The 25454-nt window shown below is 35.6% G+C and overlaps 1 pseudogene; it reads left to right on the plus strand.

Moving 5' to 3' along the window:
* The first annotated feature begins 678 nt into the window (after nt 1-678).
* LOC135204589 (lachesin-like) overlaps nt 679-25454 on the plus strand; it is a 31465-nt pseudogene continuing 6689 nt past the window's right edge.

The following is a 25454-nucleotide window of genomic DNA, read 5'->3' on the forward strand; positions in this document are numbered from 1 at the left end:
ATAAAATTGCAAGAGGCTGCACGAGAGAGAGAGAGAGAGAGATAAATACATAGAGATAAATGAACAGAAAGAAAGAGGGACTATGAGAGAGAGAGAGAGAGAGAGAGAGAGAGAGAGAGAGAGAGAGAGAGAGAGAGAGAGAACCGCCAACTCCGTCTCTCACTCACCGCCACAAACGGCAACCCATCTCCAGAAAGAGATAATATTCCCAATAAACAAACTATTAAAGAGTATCTGGAACAACTGCAATAAATTATCTCTCTCTCTCTCTCTCTCTCCCTCTCTCTCTCTCTCTCTCTCAGTCCCCTTCTCGGCTCTCGTCCATTAGTTTGAATTCTTGTACAATTCAACAAACAATTTCATAAGCAGCATAACTAATATAACAAAAGCCACATCATATATACAAAAGGACCACGGTATAAATGAAAAAAGCAGTGCAGTACATAAATACATGTACAAAATCAGGCAGCATAACACACAAATACATTGAAAAAGCAGTAAAATGAAGATTACAATAAATGTAAAAACAGCAGCATAATAATAAATGAGAATTACACTGAAGCGGCATAATGTTACACAGAGCAAACGGGAACACTTCCTCAAACAATGAGGACAACAGTCCAATGCGGACGATCAAGACAGAGCCGATACGGCAACCACCTCGTCCTCGGAGACAATATGGACATACTCCTCGGAATGCTGGACGATCAAGACAGAGTTGACACAACAACCATCTCGTCCTCAGATACAGTATGAAGGTTTCCTCCTCGACCACTGGATGTTCACGACAGGGTTTTTTTGATACAACTACCAACTCGTCCTCAGATACTCTCCGCTGCTCTGCTGCCAAGACTGCCTCTCTGAACCTGACTGGTTGTTCTCCCCTCCAGGACCTGACTGACGAAGTTTGACGCCATCCAACAGACGTCAACTCGCCAGCAATTAAAAAAACAAAAACAAAGGAGGCAACAATCCACAAGGGAACAATCGGCAAACGATTGTTCCTCCCCAACATACATATATATATATATATATATATATATATATATATATATATATATATAGATATATATATATATATATATATATATATATTGGGTCCCACACAAACCTCCAACCCTGAAAAAAAAAAATTCACAAACATCACCACAGCACAAACACCCATCGACCTACACGAACGAAACTCGGCACAGACATCGCCAGGACCCTCACCAACACACGGGCGCGCACAAACGCGCCGGAGGAGCGATCTCGCACGCGCGCAGGAGCGCTCTTTAAAAAAAAAAATTCCAGGAGAGAATTGAATTAAATCTTCACAAGCAGCGTTTGACAATTGGCTTTCAACTCAACCAGTGCGGAAAGATTTCGTTATGGGAGTTGATACAGCGGCGGAAATGGAAGGTGTATGAGGCGTGTGTATGGGTATACGCACGTATGCGCGTATAGACGCGTTTATGCGCGTGTACGCGCGCGCAAAGACGCGCGTTTTGCGTCCGACACGAACTATATCTGACAATTCTCACCAATGTCAGGCTAGAATTCTGACCAATGTCTAGCTATGTACCATACTACATATACATAAATATGTATGAGTTCGTGTGTATATGTATACATACAAGATACGTATGAGAAGGTACATGTCATACACATATACACAGGCATTTAGACACGCATACATATCCTTAAAACGCATGATCCCATACAATTCTGTCTCGCAAAATTATGGTTTGTGTGAAATCAATCTGGAAAAATATAAGTATATTTACATTCATATTCACATATAAACATACACCATGTATGCGTGTATATTCAGAGTAATTACTAAGTGTTTTTATTTCAATTATACTCAATACATACTGTATATACATTATAATATAAAATATTTTATATATATATATTTATATATATTTTATATATATATATATATATATATTATATATAACCAATAAAATATATACACTGGTATGGACAGCATAAATACGCATGCATCAATTTATGGATGTTTATAACTTCATATGTATAATAATATGGATGCATATGTATATATATGAATACATCATACGTCAATACACGAATCTCTCTCTCTCTCTCTCTCTCTCTCTCTCTCTCTCCTTCTACCTCTCTCTCTCTCTCTCTCTCCCAAACTCAGCTCCCCTATGAAAAAACTATGTGAAGAATGACACAGCTGTAATGTCTGACTATTACCATCTGGCATATTTATACATATGTGTAAGTTTCATGTGTATATATTATATATATATATGTATATATGTATACATAAGTATATGAGGCATATGTGTCTTATTATCAAGCTGTAAGTGATTTTTCACTATGTATATTTGTGTCAATTATTCTCAAGAAACCGCTGATCGAATATTAAATTTTTTTTTTTATTTCTCTGTATTTTTATATTTGTCATACGTATAAACATTATGTGTACATAATATACATAAGTTTTAATGTATATTTCTATATATTTCTCATTTGGTGTAAATTGTGTCAGTTATTCGAATGGAAAATTGAATTTTATTTTTAATACATATGTATATTAGTGTATATTTACGTATATTTGTGAATACTTATATGTATTTTTATGAATATTTACCTAATAAACATACAGACTGTGTCAGTTATTCCAAAGCTAATTCGAATTCAGTATGAAGTACTGATTTATAATAGTGTATATTTAAGTATAATTATGTGTATATGTATACTTATGTGTACGTATATTCTTAAATATGTTTAAGTATATTTAAATTACGAACAAACAGAAAACTGGATGACTATAAGTTATTCAAATGGCAAACAAAATTAAAATTAAATACTTATGTATACTTACGTATATTTATAAGTATACTGTGTATATTCAAGTATATGTTTATGTATATTTAAAGCATAAAGAAACAGAGAAATCTGGATTAATATAATTTTTCAAATGGCAAACTCAATCAAAATTAAATCATTATATTTATGTATATACAGATATTAAATTTAAGTATATTTGCATATATTATGAAGTATATTTATGTATATTTAAATCAGAAACAGAGAAATCTGGATTAACATAATTCTTCGAATGGAAAACTTAATCAAAATTAAATAATTACATTTATGTATATATACAGATATGTGGATTTATATATATTGCGTATATTATGCAGTATATTTATGTATATTTAAATCAGAAACAGAAAAATGTGGATTAATATAATTCTTAAATGACAAACGTAATGAAAATTACATAATTATATTTATGTATATATACAGATATGTGAATTTATGTATATTTGCGTATATTATGAAGCATATTTATGTATATTTAAACCACAAATCTTAGGCCGGGGCGTCTTAACCTCCCTTCCAGTCGGGTGACGCCAGAGAGATCTAACTATCCCAAGAATTTCTCAGGATTCTGTGTTTCTCTCACTTGGGAGTTTAAGTCACCCCCCCACGTGGGATCTACTCGGGGGGGGGGGGGGGGGGGGGTGGGGGGGGGGGACCCCTAGAGTACTATATAGCCTGTGTGGCTTGATGTATGGGATGGAATTAGAATATAATTGACGATAATGATAAAATAATTCGTGATTATTACGAAATTTTATTGATGATGATAAAGTAATTAATTCTAATAATAATAATAATAATAATAATAATAATAATAATAATAATAATAATAATAATAATAACAACACCACAAGCACAACCAACCCAACAGAAACCAAACCAGCAACCTCCTTGGAAAAGGCGCCTGGAAAAGCAAGTCATGGTGATGAGATCTGACTTGAGTAAACTGAAAGAGATGGCAGAAAAGAGGCTAAGAAGCAAGAAAACAGGGAGGAACTCACGAGAATACAAAGTACAAGAGACGGGGACCTAAACAACACAATAGAAGATGTAAAACAGAGGCTTAAGGCCAAAGCACATAAGATACAACGGTAAATGAACAGGAATAAGGGATACCAACAGAACAAACTATTCGGAACAAACCAGAAAAAAAGGAACTATACAGCGCCTAAAAGAGGGGAAGAACAACCAAACAAGAAATTCCTGAAGCCGAATCAAGTATAAGAGACTCTGGGAAAACATATGGAACAAATCCACGGTATTAACACAACAAAAACAGGCAACATGGCTCCAGGAAGTCAGGAAGAAGAACAGGGAGAATAAAACAAAGATTCACAGAGATCACGACAGACACAGCCAAACTGGAAAGCCCCCCAGTCCCGATGAAGTCCATGGATACTGGCTCAAAAACTTCAAGGCCTACACCACGAATAGCAGAACAAACTCCAGCATTGTATCTCAAATCACCATGCACCCAAATGGATGACCACAGGAAGAAAACATTCTTAGTCCAGAAAGACAAGTGTAAGGGAAATATAGCCAGTAACTACAGGCCTATCACCTGCCTACCAATAATGTGGAAGTTGCCAACAGGTATCATCAGTGAAAGGCTATACAATTACCTAGAGGAGACAAACACCATCCCCCACCAACAGAAAGGCTGCTGAAGGAAGTGTAGGGGCACAAAAGACCAGCTCCTAATAGACAAAATGGTAATGAAGAACAGTAAGAGAAGGAAAACCAACCTAAGCATGGCATGGATAGACTATAAGAAAGCCTTCGACATGATACCACACACATGGCTAATAGAATGCCTGAAAATATATGGGGCAGAGGAAAACACCATCAGCTTCCTCAAAAATACAATGCGCAACTGGAATACAATACTTACAGCTCTGGAATAAGACTAGCAGAGTTTAATATCAGGAGAGTGATCTTCCAGGCGACTCAATGTCCCCACTACTCTTCGTAGTAGCCATGATTCCCATGACAAAAGTACTGCATGAAGATGGATGCTGGTACCAACTCAAGAAAAGAGGCAACAGAATTAACCATCTGATGTTCATGGACGACATCAAGCTGTATGGTAAGTGCATCAAGGAAATAGATACCCTAATCCAGACTGTAAGGATTGTATCTTGGGACATCAGGATTGGAGTTTTGGAATAGAAAAAATGCGCCTTAGTTCAACAAACAAAAAAAGGGCAAAGTAACAAGGACTGAACTGAAAGGATAAAGCTACCAGATGGGAGCAACATCACACATAGATGAGACTGGATACAAATACCTGGGAATAATGGAAGGGGGGTATATAAAACACCAAGAGATGAAGGACACGATCAGGAAAGAATATATGCAGAGACTCAAGGCGATACTCAAGTCAAAACTCAATGCCGGAAATATGATAAAAGCCTACAAACATGGGCAGTGCCAGTAATCAGATACAGCGCAGGAATAGTCGAATGGACGAAGGCAGAACTCCGCAACATAGACCAGAAAAAAAACTAGGAACATATCCAAGACACAAAGCCCACTACACCCAAGAGCAAATACGGACAGACTATACATAACACGAAAGGAAGGAGGGAGAGGACTACTAAGCATAAGAGGACTGCGTCAAACATCGAGAACAGAGCACTGGGGCAATATCTGAAAACCAGTGAAGACGAGTGGCTCAATAGTGCATGGAAGAAGGACTGATAAAAGTAGGGGACGAAGACCCAGAAATATACAGAGGCAGGAGAATGACAAACAGAACAGAGAATGGGCACAACAAACCAATGCACGGACAATACATGAGACAGACTAAAGAACTGGCCAGCGATGACACATGGCAATGGTTACAGAGGGGAGAGCTAAAGAAGGAAACTGAAGGAATGATACAGCGGCACAAGATCACGCCCTAAGAACCAGATAATACTTCCAAAGATAAAAAAAACGATTAGGGATGGAAATAACATCTCTTTTCCCATATGTAGGAAATGGGCAATACAAAAAAAATTGGAGGGGTGGACCATAAAAACAAACCAACATAGCAAAGCGAATAGGCCACCCGGCACTTGCACAGAACCAGTACAAAAAGAGGCATGTTTTTTCAGTAGCAAAGGCCCTCCCACTGGAGCCTGTGCAAGAAAACATCAGCTACCTTGCAGTAATAAGTGGTACGAGCACCAACCTGAAGGAGTGATAGAAAACGATCAGGCAAAGATCCTCTGGGACTATGTTATCAGAACAGATAGGGTGATACGTGCAAACAGACCAGACGTGACGTTGATTGACAAAACCAAGAAGAAAGTATCACTCATTGATGGTCGCAATTTTAAAAGTTAAACCATGGGGACAACACACCCAGAGTTGAAGAGGAAAGAAAGGGAAAAAAACAATGGATAAGTATCAAGATCTGAAAATAGAAATAAGAAGGCTATGGGATATGCCAGTAGAAATTGTACCCATAATCATAGGAACACTAGGCACGATCCCAAGATCCCTGAAAAGGATCTAGAAAAACTAGAGGCTGAAGTAGCTCCAGGACTCATGCAGAAGAGTGTGATCCTAGAAACGGCACACATAGTAAGAAAAGTGATGGACTCCTAAGGAGGCAGGATGCAACCCGGAACCCTACAATATAAATGCCACCCAGTCGAATTGGAGGACTGTGATAAAGGAAAAAAAAAAATATATATAATGATAGTAAACATTATAAATTATTGCAATTATTCTAATTATTATCATAATTAGTAATAATCTCTTCTTTTGTTCCCACAGTTTCCATATAAATAATAATAATAATAATAATAATAATAATAATAATAATAATAATAAATAAATAAATAAATACTACTACTAACTACTACTACTACTACTACTACTACTACTACTAATAATAATTAATAATATATAAATAGGCATATATTATTGCAATTATTCTAATTATCATTATCATAATTACTAATAATTCTTCTTTTGCTCCTAGAGTTTGCATATAAATAATAATAATAATAATAATAATAATAATAATAATAATAATAATAATAATAATAATAATAATAAATGGTACTACCACTAATAATACTATATATATATATATATATATATATATATATATATATATATATATATATACATTAAACATAATTATTGCAATTATTATCACAATTACCAATAATCTCTCATTTTTGTTCCCACAGTTTCCATATAAATAATAATAATAATAATAATAATAATAATAATAATAATAATAATGAATAATAATAATAACAATAATATATAAATAAACAATGCAATTATTGCAATTATCAATTAAAAATAATCATAGTTACCTAATAATTTTTTTCCTTTTTTTCCCAATTTGCATAGAATTATCATAATTCTTACTAATTTTTTTCCTTTTTGTTCCCACAGTTTTGCGAGGAGACTGGTGGCCCTTATGCCCAAGTTCGTGGACACACCCAACAATCCACGGTGACCGTGGGGCGCGATGCCATGCTGCCCTGTACGTAGAACAGCTCAAAGGGTACAAGGTATGAGTTACAAGGAGTTACAAGGATTATGATGGTCTCAAAGACTTGTTAGTCCATCCTAAGAGGAGGCCCATCGTGTGCTCACACTTATCTGTAGGAGCAGGTTTTACTGTGAGAGAGAGAGAGAATGAGAGAGGAGAGAGAGGAAGAGAGAGAGGAGAAGGATGATCCTTACAGACCTTACAGACCTTACATCTTGTTCGGGTTGCCCCAGGTCCCTCAGTGTGAGGCACCTCTAATGTCTACCAGAGAGTTGCTAGTACATCTTCCGGTATATTTTGCATCTTCCATCTTGGATGGTCTGGGATGCAGTTTAGATATTTGTCGAGCTTATTCTTAAAACACATCTACGCTCACTCCTGATATATTCCTCAGATGAGCTGGCAACGCATTGAATAGACGCTGGCATTATCGATGCTGGTGCGTAGTGGATTTAATGTCCTGTGTGCTTTCCTTATTTTTCCTGGTATAGTTTTGGGCACTAATTAATCTACCTCTGCTTGCTCTTTCTGATATTTTTAGTTCCATGATATTTTTTCTGCTATTCCTTCTATCTGTTTCCATGCCTGAATTATCATGTAGCGTTCTTCTTCTCCCTTTTCTAGACTATATAATTTTAAGAATTGTAGTCTTTCCAGTAGTCTAGGTCCTTAAACTTCTTCTATTCTAGCTGTAAAGGACCTTTTGTACACTCTCTATTTGTGCAATATTCCTTTTGATAGTGTGGGTACCATATCATATTGCAATATTCAAGTGGACTACGACATATGTTTTTATAAAGCATAATCATGTGTTCAGCTTTTCTTGTTTTGAAGTGCCGTAACAACATTCCCCATTGGTTTTTGCTTTAAACATTTTGCCAACAGAGTTGCTATTTGATCATTTGCATATAACATGTTCCTATGCATCATCACACCAAGGTCTTTAACTGCTTCCTTATTTGTGATGGTCTCATTATTAGGTCCCTTATATGCCATATAGCTTTCTTGTTTCTCTGTCTCCATAATTTATTTTTTTGATTCAAATTTATCAGAGTTAAATAACCATCCTATTACCTCTGCCCAATCATATACTTTGTTAAGGTCCTCTTTGTAGAGCGTTCCTATCTTCATCACAAGTAATTTCTCTACTTATTCTTGTGTCATCTGCGAAACTAACTCACTACTCCGAATCCTTAGTCACATTATTGTCTAATGTCTTCAATCATAATAAGCAAACATATTGCAGCTAACAACCCACGTACCTTGCGCAGCACCGGATATTACCTTGACTTCATTCCGATTTCTCGGTCATTTGCAATAACCTATCTGTTTTTCTGTTGTGTAAAAATTCCTTGTTTTAAACCATCCTTCCCCTACTTTATCCACGATATTTGTTGTTTTTCCTAAGTTTTCTTCGCTAATATATTATGGTCTACTTTATCAAAAGCTTTTGCAAAGTCTAAATAAAACCACATCTGTTTTCATTTCCGCTTTTCATATTTTTGAATATGTTTTCACGGTGGACTAACAGTTGGGTTGTGTACTTTTCCGGTACGAAACCATGTTGTCCTTTATTAAACAAATTATTTTTCATAAATGTTTTTCATAACTACTTTTTCTTCATTACCCTTTCATACACTTTCATAATATGTGATGTTAGACTCACAGGCCTATATTACTTGCCTCTAGTCTTGATCCACTTTTGAAAGTAGGGGTAATATATGCTAATTTGTGCTCATCATACATCTTGCCTGTATCTACACTTTGTCTTAATAATATTGCAAGTGCTTTGCGATAGAATGAACTACTTTCTTTAACAAAATAGCAGGAATTCCGTCAGCCCTGCAGCAGCTCCATTTTTAATTCATTAATAGCCTGCACAATATCAGCTTCATTAATATCTATGTCAGCTAAATATTTCACTATTTTTCATCCCTTACTTCTATATCGTTATCTTCATTATCTATTCTAGGGGTGAATTCTCTCTTATATCGTTCTGCCAGTATGTTGCAAATTTCCTTTTTTTCATTCGTTTAATCTCCCTTCAATTCTCAGAGGGCCTATTTCTATTCTTCTTTATTCATCTTCTTCGCATATGAGTATAATAGCTTGGGGTTTTGCTTGATATTTAATATGGGTTTTTTCTTCCAAGTCCCGTTTTTCTTTTTCTTTTGTTTTATTGTATAATCTTTGTTCTGCATTTTCTATCTTACTTTTTTAGTTCTATAACTTTCCATGCATTTTTTTTCTTTTGCAAGACCTTTTTTTCCCACTTTCTGATTTTCTGGAACAAAGATCTTCTGTCTCTTGGTATGCATGATGATGTTTACTTTTCTTCTTCGGTATATATTTTTCCACTATTTTCTCCAATATTTTATATAATATCTCCGTATTTACCCTTATGTCATCACTTACGAAAATGTTATCCCAATCTTTGTTTAATTCTTCATTAATTTCTGACCATTTTATATTTTTACTGTAGAAGTTGTATTTTCCATATCCTTCCCACTTTTTCATTTCTTGCTTATCTCTATTTTCACTTGCTTTGGAATGAACTGTTATTCTATGACTTATGGTCTGAAATATTCGCATTATAACTATTATTTCTTTAACATAATTCATCTCGTTCACAAATACTAGGTCTAAAGTATTTTCTTTCTTGTTGGCAGGTGATTTATTTGTTGAATGTTGTATTCTAGTAGCATATCTAATAGCTTTTCAAATTGCCTCTTATCTTCTGCACTACTATTACTCTCTTTTTTATATGTATAAGTACAACCACAATCTCCTATTCGTTCTTTCCATTCTACGAAGGAAAGTTTGAAGTCACCAGATAGGAGAATAGCCAGTCCTTGTGATTTCTACTATATCATCCAATTTTCAATTATTAATTCAAACTCTTTAGTATTAGGAGGTCTATATATTACTATGTTCATCAATTTTTCAGATTCAATTCTACCGCTATTAGTTCACATTCTGATTACTATATTTCTCATATATTTTTCCTTGTTTTTTGTCTTTCCCATATATTGCGGTTCCCCCTTGATTCCTATTTTTTCTATCTGATCTTATAAGTTTGGAACCCTTTTTATTTGATCATCATTCCCAGGTCTCTTGGGAATACCAGGTTTCACTTATATTCATTATATCTATTTTCTTTTCATTTTGGTAGTTCTTCTAAGTACTCTATTTTTCTTTTTGAGTTACTCGTAACTAAACCCTGCGCATTCATCACTATGATGGTTTGCGTGTTTTCTCCTTCATTTAACTACTGGTAGTTAATAAGGATTTTCCCATGTCTCTTTTCCTGTTCTTGGTATTGTTGTCTTTTTTTCATTTCCAGGGGAAATTCTGACATTAAAAAATCAACTTTTCCATACTATTTGATCTTCCTTCATCATAATTTATTTCATTTTGGTGTCTGAATCTGCAATTTTCTCCGTTTCTGCAATATCCTCTTGCATAATAATACAGTTATTATCTCTTGAGTAGAATTTCGGAGCTGATGCTTTGAAAATTTTTGCTGACACCTCTGGCATATCTCATTGGTGGTTTGCTTTTCTCTTTACCTGATATTCTTGATTTTTTTCTCTCTTTATTTGTTTCTTTCTATTTTGGATTTTATTACTTGGTTGGTTATTTATTTGATTAGATTCATGGCTACAGGGTGCATATATTTGCATTTTTTGTCGAAAACTTACATCCTTTTCCTTCTTTAGGTTTTACACATATGGATGCAGATCTCTGCAATCATCCCCATATCCATCTAAGTATGCACATTTACCATATATTTCATAGTTTTGACTATCTTAGGATGTTTGTAGTAACATCTTTTCTCCAAATCTGCAATTCCCTCTTTTCAAAAGGTTGCAGATTTTGTCTTTCTTGTCTATTTTTTCCTCTTTCCCGTCATTGTATAGATCTGGGTAGAGCCTCTTCGGGATTTGCTTTTCTGTTGTCATTATCGTAATTTATTTCTTCGTAGGTATGCTGCTTTATTGCCTCATATGTAGTATCAATGAGTATCTCTGCATCCATACTTTTATCTTGTTCTTTGTTTTCCTTATTTTTTTCTGTCATTTCAGTTTTTGTTACTTCTCTTCCGTTTTCCTCTTCTTCTTTTTCTTCTTCTTCTTCTCTTCCTCTTCTTCTTCATCCTCAATTATTTGTACATTCAATCTTGATTTAATAACATTGTCTATCCATGATAGACATGTTGAACAAAAAATTCTTGTATCTTTTCTCAAATCTTGTATTACCTCAGCACACGTGTGGATGGGTCGGGAATGTTGCATGCAGCACATTTCTGATTAGGTTTTGTGGATTGACTATGCTATACCAACTTACACAGTTTGCATGCTTTTGGCATTCTTTTTCCTAATGCATCAATTAAGGATATTCACAAGATTCACCTATTCATTTTCTTTTGTCGGAATATGTTGGTTTATGTATATTTTCTTTATGAGTCTCTTGACCACTTGGATTTTATTTGGAACTTCTTCAATTATTTTCAAGATGTTTTTCATTAGATTTGTTCCAGTTTGAAGGATTATATCCTTCTAATATATCTATGAATGCTTTTGTATCTTTTTGGTTAGACTGTTGCTGATTTCATAGATGAGAAATGCCAGTTCCCTTCCTGCTACCTCATCGTATTGCGGAATCTGCTAGACACGCCAAATTACGCCACCTCTTCCCGCAGTTGGAACTTACTGCCATCTTGTTCTGATTTATAGTATTACACTTGATAAACTTAACTTAGAAGACGCTTTATCCTACTATTTTCCCACACAATCTTATCACCGATATTAGTTCACGAACACTTCTAGATATTTCTCAATTCTAGTCGTATGTTAAACTTGTGATATCTGTTGATTAATCTGACTTCACGCGGGTAAGACTCACCAAGCAAGATGGCTACTTACGTGTTTTAGGAGAGAGAGAGAGAGAGAGAGAGAAAAGGATGATAATGCGTGTTTAGGAGAGAGAGAGAGAGAGAGAGAGAGAGAGAGAGAGAGAGAGGAGTATTTTTTAGTAATAAGAACCACATTCATCTAGTATGAACGACCTTAAACTAAGAGATTACGTACACAAATTCCACAACATACACATGCACACATACACACAGGCAACGGGCGGCGTATGTTTGCGCGCATAAACACAGACACAAACACGCGCACAAACAACCAAAACAAACCCAAGACGGCTCCTCATCAGTATGCCGATAGTGCAAGTCAAGTGTGATCCGGTAATTAGGGAATTTTTGATCAGTTAATCATTCCAGAATTCGTGGACTGATCCGGAATTCTTCAGGAATTTCGGTAGGAGGGAATACTAAGGGGGGCCTCTCTCTCTCTTTCAGTATTTCCTTATCCTTTCTCTCTCTCTCTCTCTCTCTCTCTTACAATTTTTCCATCCTCTCTCTATCCCCTTCCCCCACAAACGCGAACACACAAACATACAAATAAACAAACGAACCAATGAAAGAAACCCTGGTAATTATAGCCCCCAGAAAGGGGGGCGGGGGGTTGGGGGGTGTTGTCTAATTTCGGGTGGTCCTTCTGGGCCATCAATTCGCGACACCGGGCCAGATGGTCCTGAGAGCAACGTCTCGAATATACACACGTGGCGAATTCGCGTATGTTTGTATGAATATTTGTGTATATTTGAGTTGATAGGAGTGGATATTTGAGTGGACATTTGTGTGTATTTGAGTGGATATCCGTGTGTGTATACTTGAGGGGATATTTGTGTATATTTGAGCTGATATCTGATTGTATATTTGTGTATGTCGTAAATATTCATGAATGTGTAAATTTATCGTATATATTTTGTGTTTATTTTTATGTATATTTATGTATATTTTCAATTATGTTTGTGAATATCTGTGTGTGCATTTTTAGTGTATCTGGGCTTATATGTATATTTCTGTCTATGTTTATGTATATGTGAAAGTATATTTATGTACATTTGTGAGTTTATTTATTGTTTGTCATACCTTCAAATTATATAATATTGGATTTTTATGTGTGTATATTTACTTTGTAAGTATATACCTTCCTTTTATGTGTATATTGATACATATATACAAAGTGTGTATATGTCTCTCAATATACACGTGTATTTTAGTTTGGTTCCGCGTGACAAACATACAAAGTGTATATTTATATCTAAGCTGATTTCTTTGAAGTCTATATATATATATATATATATGTGTGTGTGTATATATATATATATATATATATAGTATATATATATATATATATTATATATATATATATATATATATATATATACATATACTGTGAAAAATACACATATCTATTGATCACGTATTTCTGTCAATATACACACGTACAAAAGGTGTATACTAATTCCAAACATACAAAAAACGTGTATTTAACGTATATTTTCTCCATAATTACCTATTCATACAGATGCACACATATAAATATATAATATGCTACGTATAAAATTGAGTATTTCTAGCAATACACACTCGTTTATCACGTGTATATTAGTTTATGATGCACACGCCTATATCAGATGCATATCAACACGTTCCCGCTCTAACAATATACAAAAAAGACGTATATTCAACGTATATTGAATGCATATCGCCTTCCCCAAATCAATACATCGACCTGTAAAGGCATTACTTATTAAATGCCTTACACCAACCAACAGTCACACCTGGAGACAACCTCTTCTTACGTCCGCCGGAAATGGGACGTCCTTTTCGGGTGTCTGGGACCTGCCCGGGCCACAATGACCCCCGGAAATTACCTGTAGGGGTCACCCTTTGGGGGGGGTGTTCCCCTAGAGGAAGGGGGCGTGGTTCCGAGGTCGAGGAGGACGTAAAGACACTCATGAGAGGAATCTTTTTTGAATCTTAAAGAGGGACATTCTAGAATGATCAGATGGGGAAGGTCATTCTGGATTATGGAAAGATGCCACAGTGATGGGAACTTGTGACACAATGGGGCCCAGATGTATAGGGTACAAAGTTCCCAAAGTGCCTTAAGACCCTAAAAAGACCCCAAAAAAAGACCCAAATAGACCCAAAATAGGATTTTTTTTTATAATACTAACAGGGACTTTAAAATGATCTCGTAAAGGTCGTTCTCGATTTAAGGAAAAATGCCACAATGATGGGAACTCGTGACACAATGGGACCCAGATGTGGGAACAGAGTTCCCAAAGTATCCTAAGACCCTAAAAAGACCCAAATATTATTATTATTATTATTATTATATTAAACTTCCCCTCCTCCAAAGATCCTTGCCAAGTTGGCCAACCTACCTCCCTTTACGCCTGAGAGCTCGCGACGTTGCAGGCCTGCTGATTTAGTGCTTATATGCTTGTGATAATATGGCCCAGAGAGAGAGAGAGAGAGAGAGAGAGAGAGAGAGAGAGAGAGAGAGAGAGAGATTCTTATATCATTTTTACAAAATGTCTGATAGACAGAGAGACAGAGAGACAGAGAGAAAGGGAGAGTATCCAACCCCACCCCACCCTCCCTATCTCTCTCTCTCTCTCTCTCTCTCTCTCTCTCTCTCTCTCTCTCTCTCTCTCTCTCTCTCTCTCTCTCTCCCTCTCTCTCTCTCTCTCTCCCAAAGTAGACAGGTTAACGAGATGTCGGTAATAGACTTAGAAGGAACGCTGCTGAGCTCAGCTCACAGATAATAAGACTATCAGTTATTATGGAAAGAAGGGAATACGCCAGAGAGAGAGAGAGAGAGGAGAGAGAGAGAGAGAGAGAGACCCCTATTCACTCTCTCTCTCTCTCTCTCTCTCTCTCTCTCTCTCTCACCACGCCTGACAGGACATCCAACTTAATTTGGCAGAGAATGACGGAAGAAGAAATAGGTTGTTTAAGGGATCCATAACAGTCACAGTTATGCTTTTGCACCAAGAATTAGCATTCGTATTTAGCTCGGAATGTGGGTAACGTTGGCACCGACGAGGACCAGGATCTGGGGGATTGTTGGCAAGGATACAGTGCTCCTTTGGTTGCATTTTGGTTGAATTCTGACGAAAGGGTTTTTGGTTGAGTTCACAAATAAGAGAATGAACCGAAAATACACATAACACAGCCACAGATTCTATTATTTTGAATGGTCGTCAACATCGGAGACCGAAATCTGGGTAATGTTGGCATTGACGAGGACCAGGCTTTGGCAAACTGTTGGCAAGGTGGAGGTACATTTTTGGTTATATTCTGACAAATAGTTTTTGTGTAATTAAAACAATTATCAAGAATTAAAAAAAAAATATACAAATTATTCACAAAAGTCATTGACTGAAATTGTTGGCAACATCGAGGTCCAATTTTATTCCCTAAAAACAGGTCATAGACTAGGTCCAGTACCAGGTCCCAAACCAGGCCAATCAACCAATGTGACAACAGAGGTTACAAATCAGGTCAGACCACCAACCAAACCGCAAAGGTCATAACCCAAGATGAACTAATGGGTCACAACCCAAGTCAACAGGTCATAAACAAGGTCAATGAACCAACCTTGAAACAGTTCACAAATAACAGGTCAAAAACAAAGTCAATTCAAAGGTCAGCAGTTCAAATAACAGGTCGCAAACCAGCTCAACCTACCTCCTCTCATCCTCTCCCAACAGGTCGCGTGGGTGCAGGTCGACACCCAGACCATCTTGACCATTCACAAGCAGGTCATCACCCGTAACCCGCGGATCTCCCTCCTGCACAACGACCACCGGACCTGGCACCTCCAGCTGAAGAACGTGAGAGAGAGCGACCGCGGGTGGTACATGTGTCAGGTCAACACCGACCCCATGAGGTACCGCCAGGGCTATGTGGATGTGGTCGGTAGGTGAACGCGGTGTCCACTGTATATATATATATATATATATATATATATATATATATATATATATAATCATTCCAACTGACATAGTACTCATATATCTAAATACGTCGTTACGTGTCGACTCGCTGCGACCTTGACCTCAGCTCCGCCTCCTTCTCTTCTCATCTCCCCAGTCCCCCCGGACATCATCGACAAGGAGTCGACCGGTGACCTGACCATCAGGGAGGGCCAGGACGTCATCCTGACCTGCCGTGCCAAGGGCCACCCCCCTCCAAACATCGTGTGGCGGAGGGAGGACAACCAGGAGATCGTCCTGGACTCGGAGAAGATAGGTAAGGCAGACATTGGCGGCGGAAAGAGAATCCCCCCTCTTCCTCCTCGGTCTCCCTCGCTCGTTGAAGCTGACCCTTCGTTTTTGTTGGCCTATCCCCCGACAGAGATGGGCTCCACCAACGGCATCATGGGGACGATGGAGAGCCGCGAGGGCTCCTCCCACAATCCCGTGCGGGAGGTGAAGGGCGAGAGGCTCGAGATGAGGAAGGTCTCGCGGCTTCAGATGGGGTCGTACCTGTGCATCGCTTCCAACGGCGTTCCGCCCTCCATCAGCAAGAGGACTCACCTTAGGGTGCAGTGTGAGTGGTGTATATGTGTGCGTATATGTGTATGTGTGTATGCGGGGTGTGTGTGTATCCATACATACACTGTATATATATTTATACCATGATGATTATTAAAAATTATCTAGTATTTCTGCATGTATTCAACATTCAGTCATACACGTATAAGCATACACTGAATACGCTGTATACATGTACATACAATGTATGTTTTATACACTGATAATACATAAACACTATATATACATATATAGATAATCCCCCAAAGATTTAACAGTTACTATTGATTTTATTCATAATAATAATATTTAAGATAACATTAATAATATTAACCCCCAAAACCTCCACATTAATTCCCTGTAATGCCCCCGTGCCCAGTCCCGCCGGTAGCCTGGGTGCCCCAGCAGCTAGAGGGCGCCTACATAGGGCAGGAGTTGATCATCGAATGCCACACAGAGGCTTTTCCCAAGAGCATCAACTACTGGACCAACACCCAGGGTGACATGATTGTGGCAGGTGCGGGCACTATCATTCACTATCAGTCACTTTAATTCACTGTTGTTCACTATCATTGAGTTGCTATAATTCACTATTATTCACTACCATTGAGTCACTATAATTCACTACCATTCACCACCACTGAGTCACTATAATTCACTATCATTGAGTCACTATAATTCACTATCATTCACTATCATTGAGTCACTATAATTCACTATCATTTGCTACCACTGAGTCACTATAATTCACTATCATTGCATCACCATAATTCACTATCATTGAGTCACTATAATTCGCTATCATTGAGTCACCATAATTCACTATCATTCACTACCATTGAGTCACTATAATTCACTAACCACTGAGTCACTATAATTCACTATCACTGAGTCACCATAATTCACTATCATTCACTGCCATTGAGTCACTATAATTCACTATCATTGAGTCACCATAATTCACTATCATTCACTACCATTGAGTCACTATAATTCACTATCATTGAGTCATCATAATTCACTATCATTCACTACCATTGAGTCACTATAATTCACTATCATTGAGTCATCATAATTCACTATCATTCACTGAGTCACTATAAGTTACATTCACTACCATTGAGTTACTGTAATTTACTATCATTGAGTCACTATAATTCTCTATCACTGAGTCACCATCATCCACTATAAATGGTTCACTGTCTTTCACTATCGCTCACTGTTATTATGTTCACTATGGGATAATTCATTGAAAAATCAGGATTTTTATGTTTTTTTTTTTCACCGGTTATGGTAATTTTTCATTACATGTTCAGTGTTTGTTGTCGAGGTTATTGTGAAATTCACTATCACAGACAGTGAGGTTCACTATTCCTGGCGAGCGGTACAAAGCCCAAGGTAGTTGAGAGTTCCAATAAACATCTTGATTAACCCTTTCACCACCCAACCAAACCTCACAGTCCGACCAAAATTTTACCATCCCTTCACCATCCATTCACCATATCACCATCAACTAACAGTGAGGCTTGCCATCCCCAGGCGATCGGTACGAACCCACGGTGGTGGAGAGCTCGTACAAGGTCTACATGAAGCTACGGATCAAGCGGGTGGCCAGGGTAGACTTCGGCCATTTCCGCTGCATCGCAAAGAATTCGCTTGGAGAGACGGACGGAGTCATCAAGGTCTACGGTATGTGGCGGAGGCAGTTTGGATGGTTGTCTCGTAACTTGTACAATAATTGATACGGTTTGGATGGTTGCTTTGTAACATACTCGTACGGTAACTTGTACAGTCTGGAAGTTTGTTTTACGATAATTTATACCATAGCAACACAGCGTGAGAAACTATTTATACAACAATGCATACAGCTGTAAAAGTTATTTACACAATAACTCATACAATTTGGAAGTTTGTAGAAGTTTGTACAATTTACTTTATACAAGATCTTACACAATTACGAGTAGTTTGCAAATTTGTATACAGTTTACAATTTCGTATTTTAATTACTTGATAACTTATTCAGTAGCTTATATAGTTTTGAAGTTTTCATTTCAATAACTTATACAATAACAAGTGTAATTTTAAATACAATAAAAATTTATCATTACAAAAACACTTTAAACAAACACAAACAAACAAACACACAATTCTCTGCAATCAGAAGGTACCTTACAACATTGGTCAGCCATCAGTGAATAATTAACAACCCAACCAAATGGCAACACTCACAGGCACACCATAAGGAATAAAACCACAATAATAATAATAAAAATCATAAAAAAAAACACCAAACTGCAACTCAATCAGAGTTTGCCCGTCTCGGTTTATTGGGCATAGCGGAGAGTTGGACCCCTGGGGGCCATCTTGGCCTGACCACCAAATTGACTCCGGGGGATTGATGGACCGATGACCTATCCGCTCTGTCACCACGAGGAGTCGCGTTCATTGGGGGGTAAGTTGGGTAGCAGAAAACGACTTTTGTAGGAAAGGTTTTTTTTATGTGAGGTTTGTTGAGAGGTTAGGTTGCGTTCAGGAGTTAGACGATGCTAACAGAAAACAGTTTAATGTAAGATTTCTTATTGTTTTAGTGGCGTTCAGGAGTAAGAAAATGTTAACTGATTTGGTTTGCGTTCAGGGGTTAGACAATGCTAACGGAAAAGTTTTGCAATAAGTTCTATTAGTGGTAAGGTCGTGTTCAGGAGCCAAAATGATAAAAGAAAAGTTATATATAAGAGATTTATTGGTGAGTGGGTCGCGTTCAACAGGTGGAAAACGATGACGGAAAACGGTTTTGCATGAAATTTATTACTCATAAGGTCGAGTTCATGGAGTGAAAAGTTATTTACTCCTCACAAGGTCGCGTTCAGGAGATGGGCGGAAAGCAGTTTTGTAGGAGACTGATAAAGGGTTCAAGAGGAACCGAAAATAAATAAAACTTATTATAGCAAATTATAATCAAAATTCACGAAATTAAATTTTTTTTTTAAATTGCAACAAGAAAAATTGTAACAAATTATAATCAAAATTCGGTTGTGTTTGTTGTGAAATTCACGAATTTTACCGAAAAAAAAATTTAAAAAATTAAAACAAATTACAACAAAAAAATTGTAACAAATTATAATCAAAATTCAATTTTTTTTTGGTGTGAGTTTCAAGAATTTAAGATAAAAAATTAAGCTGAAAAAATTACAACAAAAATTTAAACAAATTATAATCAAAATTCAATTATTTTTTTGTGAAATTCACGAATTATAAAAAATTCAAGAAATAAACAAAAGTACAACAACAAAAATTATAACAAATCACATTCAAAATTAAATTTTTTTTTTTGTGAAATTCACGAATTAAAATAAAAATGTTTAATTAAAAAAACTACAACAAATAAAATTAAAACAAGCTATAAAACAAAAACTTTAAAAAAAACTTACAACAAAAAAATTATAACAAATTATAATCAAAATTCAATTATTATTGTTGTGAAATTCACGATTATAAAAAAAAAGAAAAAAAAGAAATAAAAAAATATAACAAATTACAATCTAAATTCAATTATTTTTGTTGTGAAATTTACGAATTAAAATTATAAATACAAAAATTAAATTATAACAAATTATAATCAAGTCAATTGTTTTTGTTAAGTTCACGAATTTAAAAGAAATTAAACTTAAAAAATTACAACAAATAAAATTAAATCAAACTATGAAAAAAAACTTAAAAAAAAAACTTACAACAAAATTTATAACAAATTATAATCAAAATTCATTTATTTTTCTTGTGAAATTCAAGAATTAAAAAAATTCTAACAAATTATGACGAATTATAACCAAAATTCTATTATTTTTTTTTATGAAATTCACGAATTTAAAAAAAAAAAAAAAAAATTCAAAAACAGGTCATCCACTGTGGCACCAAATCCTCCCCCAAAACTGTCCACAACTCCACACCACAACCCATTACAACAGCGACTTACAACCCACCTCGTTGTTGCACCTTGCCAGCAGCGCGCAAGAACGCGCGCATGGGACCCACCGCGCGGAAATAATAGGAGCCCTAAAAAAATTATTTTGTGAGGAACCGACGCTAGAGAGTTTATTTACTTTTTGTGAACATCAACATAAATTGAATTTGGGGGGACGCTGAGAGAGAGAGAGAGAGAGAGAGAGAGAGAGAAGAGAGAGAGAGAGATAGGTGGCCAGTCAATCTTCATTCTTGGGACGATCTCTTTCAATCCTCTTTATAATTTATTCACGCTACAGAGAGAGAGAGAGAGAGAGAGAGAGAGAGAGAGAGAGAGAGAGAGAGAGAGAGAGGAGGTAGACAGAGAGAGAGAAAGATATAGGCGGTAGACAAAGAGAGAAGGAGATAGGAGGTAGACAGAGAGAGAGAGAGAGAGAGAGAGAGAGAGAAAGGAGGTAGACAGACAGAGAGAGAGAGAGAGAGAGAGAAGCCCCTTCACCCCACACTCACACCCCTCCCCCCTACACACACACACGTACACACACAAAACCCAGACAATACACTGTATACAAACTCAACTTCCGGCACCCCCCCAAAATAAAATCCCGTTTTCTGTGAAGTGTCCCCCGAGAGCATTCACGAGGAGATACTACTCAAGATTTGGACGTCGAGGCAAAAGCTCTCCTTTGTACAGCGCTAGATTAAAGCCTGAAAGAAATAAATAAAAAAAAACAGGAACAGGTCCCTACAATAGGACCGGATGTGTTTGCGGGGCCCTCAAGGTCTCTGTCCAGGTCAGTTGTTGGAGGGAATGAGGGAGAATGAGGGAGGAAAGTGAGGGAGAATGAGAGATGGAAGACGCGACGCAGGAAGTGGCTGTTTTGTCGTCAGGTTGCTTTTGAGCGAATTCAGGCTGAGGTTTGGTCGTGGCGGAAGATGGATTTTACGCGCGAAATGTGTATGATATGAAACCTCATTCGTACATATAAAAAAAAAAAAAAAAAAAAAACACGAAAATCTATTATTATTCACCGAAAAAAATCTATAAAAAAAACTCGTCCAAATGAAATCTCTGACAGATATCAAACCATCTCGTCCAATAAAAACAATTCGAAATAAAATTTCACAAGCCCATTACAGACAAAATAAGACTAATAATAAAATAAAACTTTCCCCTACATCATACCAGAGTGGGTTAGAGTAGTAGAGGGGGTGGAGGGGGGCGCCATCCCCCTAAAAACCCACCCTCCCCGAACCCAAAGTGGGTTAGGCAGCTAGATGGAATGTGAATGTGAATAAATTATGCAGATTGGGAGTGTAATCTAATATAGCACAGCAAACCCAAAATATTCCGGTGAAGAGGACCCGGGGGTGGGGGGGTGGGGGACACAGGGAAAGCCCCGAGAACCCCGAGAGGGGACACAACCCCCCCACCCAAGTTCCCCCTTTTGCTTTTTTAGGAGGAGACGGGCTATTGACCTATGCAATTGGCGTACAAGAATAGACTTTCGTATCAACAGGTCACTTTTACGCAGACACGACGGAGTCTCTTTGTGTGTTTGTTTAAACAAACTCCCTGTGTTTGTTTACATGAAATTTCGTGTGTGTGTTTGTGTGTTTGTTTGTTCACGACGACAGCCAATGGGGAAAAGTTTGTCAATTTGAAAAGGCAATTCTGGCCAAATAAAAAAAAAAAAGTAGAGTTCAAGAACTTAATAAAGTTATGAAAGTTTAAGTAAGTTCATTTTCCCTTAAGAATCAGGCCTCCTTTGTGTGTGTGTGTGTGTGTGTGTGTGTAAGTGTGTGTGCTTGTCAGCACAAAACTCAAGAATGGCTGGACGGAATTCGATCAAATTCGAAAGATGGATTCAGAAACTAACAATCTCTGGATGCTTAATTTTTTGTGAGGAATCTCTCATTCCAATAATTTGGGCTGAAATTTTTGTCAATTAGCTACAAAATAAGTGAATTGTTTTGGTTTGTTTAAATATATATATATATATATATATATATATATATATATATATATATATATATATATATATATATAGATATATATGTGTATTATATCTATATATATAGATATATAATAGATATATATATATATATATATATATATATATAGATATGTATATTTTGTTTATATATAATATATATATATATATTATATATACATATATATATATATATACATATATATATATATATATATGATATATTATATATATATAAGATATATATATATATATTTTATATATATATATATATATATAGATACATATGTGTATATAGATATATATATATATAATATATATACTATATGAATTATATATATCTATATATATATATATATCTCTATAGATATATATTGTATAAGATCTATTATATATAGATAATAATATATATATATATATATATATATATATATATATATTATTATAATATATATAATCTTATTTATATATAGACATATATATATATATATATAATATACTAATATATATATATATATATATCATCTATAATATATATATATATAGATATATAGAATATATATAGATATATATATATATATTATATATGATATATATATATATATATATAGAATACATATGTGTAAGAATATATAATATATAGATATTATATAGAATTATATAGAGAAATAGATCGTATATATAGAGCTATTGGATATTATATATATATATACTATATAGATATATATATATATAAATATATATATATATATATATATATATAGATACATACTATGTATATATATATATATAGATATATATATATATATATATATCTATATATATATCTATATGCTATATATATCTATATGTTAGATATGTATATATATATATATATATATATATATATATATAATATATATATATATATATATATAGATATATATATAGATATCTTTATATAATATATATAGATAGTATATATATATATATAATATTTAGATACCAATGGTATATATATATATATATATATATATATATATATATATATATATATAGTATATAGATATGACTGGTAAAAAAAATGTTCTATAACAACAGAATTCCATCTAATAAAACAGGAGCCATAAAAACACCAAAATGTAGAGAGAAAAGAAAGTACTATATTTCAGAGACTGCTGTCTCTCTCTTCAGGTATATGAATGAGAAAAGTTTACAGAAAAGGTGGTATTTATACCAAGAGATTCGTCCACAATAAGTAAGCCAATTTAGGTCACCCCCTGCTGATAATCTTCCTTTAATCTTCTTAAGCGTTGGTTGAATGAACACTGCGTCGACGATGTCCGATGTCCAATTCCCTTTGAGATGTTCATTACCTGCTTCTCTTTTATTAAGGCCGATTCCATCATTTGACTCTTGTACCGGCAGTTGCTGCTATAAATTACACGTGACATATTCCAGTTTATTCTATGGTTATGTTCATTTATATGGTTGAAAATAGCCGATTCTGTTGTCCATACCTACTGACCGTTTGTGTTGTTGTATTAATCTCTGGGGAAGTGATTTACCTGTAAATCCGATGTAAGATTGGTCACAGTCCTGGCATGGGATCTCATATAATCCAGAGTCTTTGGGCGATGTCTTTTGTTGGACGTTAATCAGGGATTTGGCTAAGGTATTTGGGTAGGTAAATGCAAAAGGGTTGGATTTCCCAAGGGTGTGAGTTACTCCCTTAATCGTCTCCAGGTGGGGAATTTTTATTTTATTGTTGGGTGTGTCTCTGGTCTTGTCTTTATTTAGGGGGTCGGTAGAAAAATTACGTTTGCTTTTTTGAATTGCTTTCTCATTATATGGTCAGGATACTTTAAAGATGAAAGTTGCTTGCGAATTAGTTCAAATTCTTTTTCCAGGAAATCTGGGGAACAAATTCGTAAGGCTCTTAAGAATAGGTTGCTAGCTACACCTATCTTGATAGTATTGTCATGATAGCTAAAGTAGTGAATATATTTTGCTTGTAGAATGATTCTCCCAGCCACATCAAACATTCGGAAGACTTTTGTCACAAATTCAGAGAAGCACATATACCACTTCACAACATAAAACTTTTAAGCCTGGACGTAGACTCCCTATTCACAAAAGTACCAGTACAGACGTTCTTCGTTTTTAAGGGAAAAATTATCCCCCTATTCATCTCATTTCCCTTTGGCACTTGACAAAATAATAAAGTTAGTTGAATTATGTGCATATAATAACGTATTTTCATTCGGGGAATCATTCTACAAGCAAAAATTCGGGTGTAGTATGGGTAGTCCTTTAAGTCCTATTTTAGCCAATCTGTACATGGAATACTTTGAAACTACAGTAATAAATGCAATAAAACCCAAAAACATGCTGTGGATGAGATACGTGGATGACATACTAACATTTTGGGATAATAAGTGGGTAATTTTAATGAATTCCTCTCAAAATTAAACGCATTAGTGCCCAGCATCAAATTTAAAGTTGAATGGGAAACAGACAACAAAATTCCTTTTCTTGATGTTTTAATAATCAGAGACACCACAGAATACAAATTTACCATATACAGAAAACCAACGTTCTCACTTTCATATATTCACTACTTTAGCTATCATGACAATACTATCAAGATAGGTGTAGCTAGCAACAAATTCTTAAGAGCCTAACGAATTTGTTCCCCAGATTTCCTGGAAAAAGAATTT

Source organism: Macrobrachium nipponense, chromosome 47 (genome assembly GCF_015104395.2).
Source record: "Macrobrachium nipponense isolate FS-2020 chromosome 47, ASM1510439v2, whole genome shotgun sequence".
NCBI lineage: Eukaryota > Metazoa > Arthropoda > Malacostraca > Decapoda > Palaemonidae > Macrobrachium > Macrobrachium nipponense.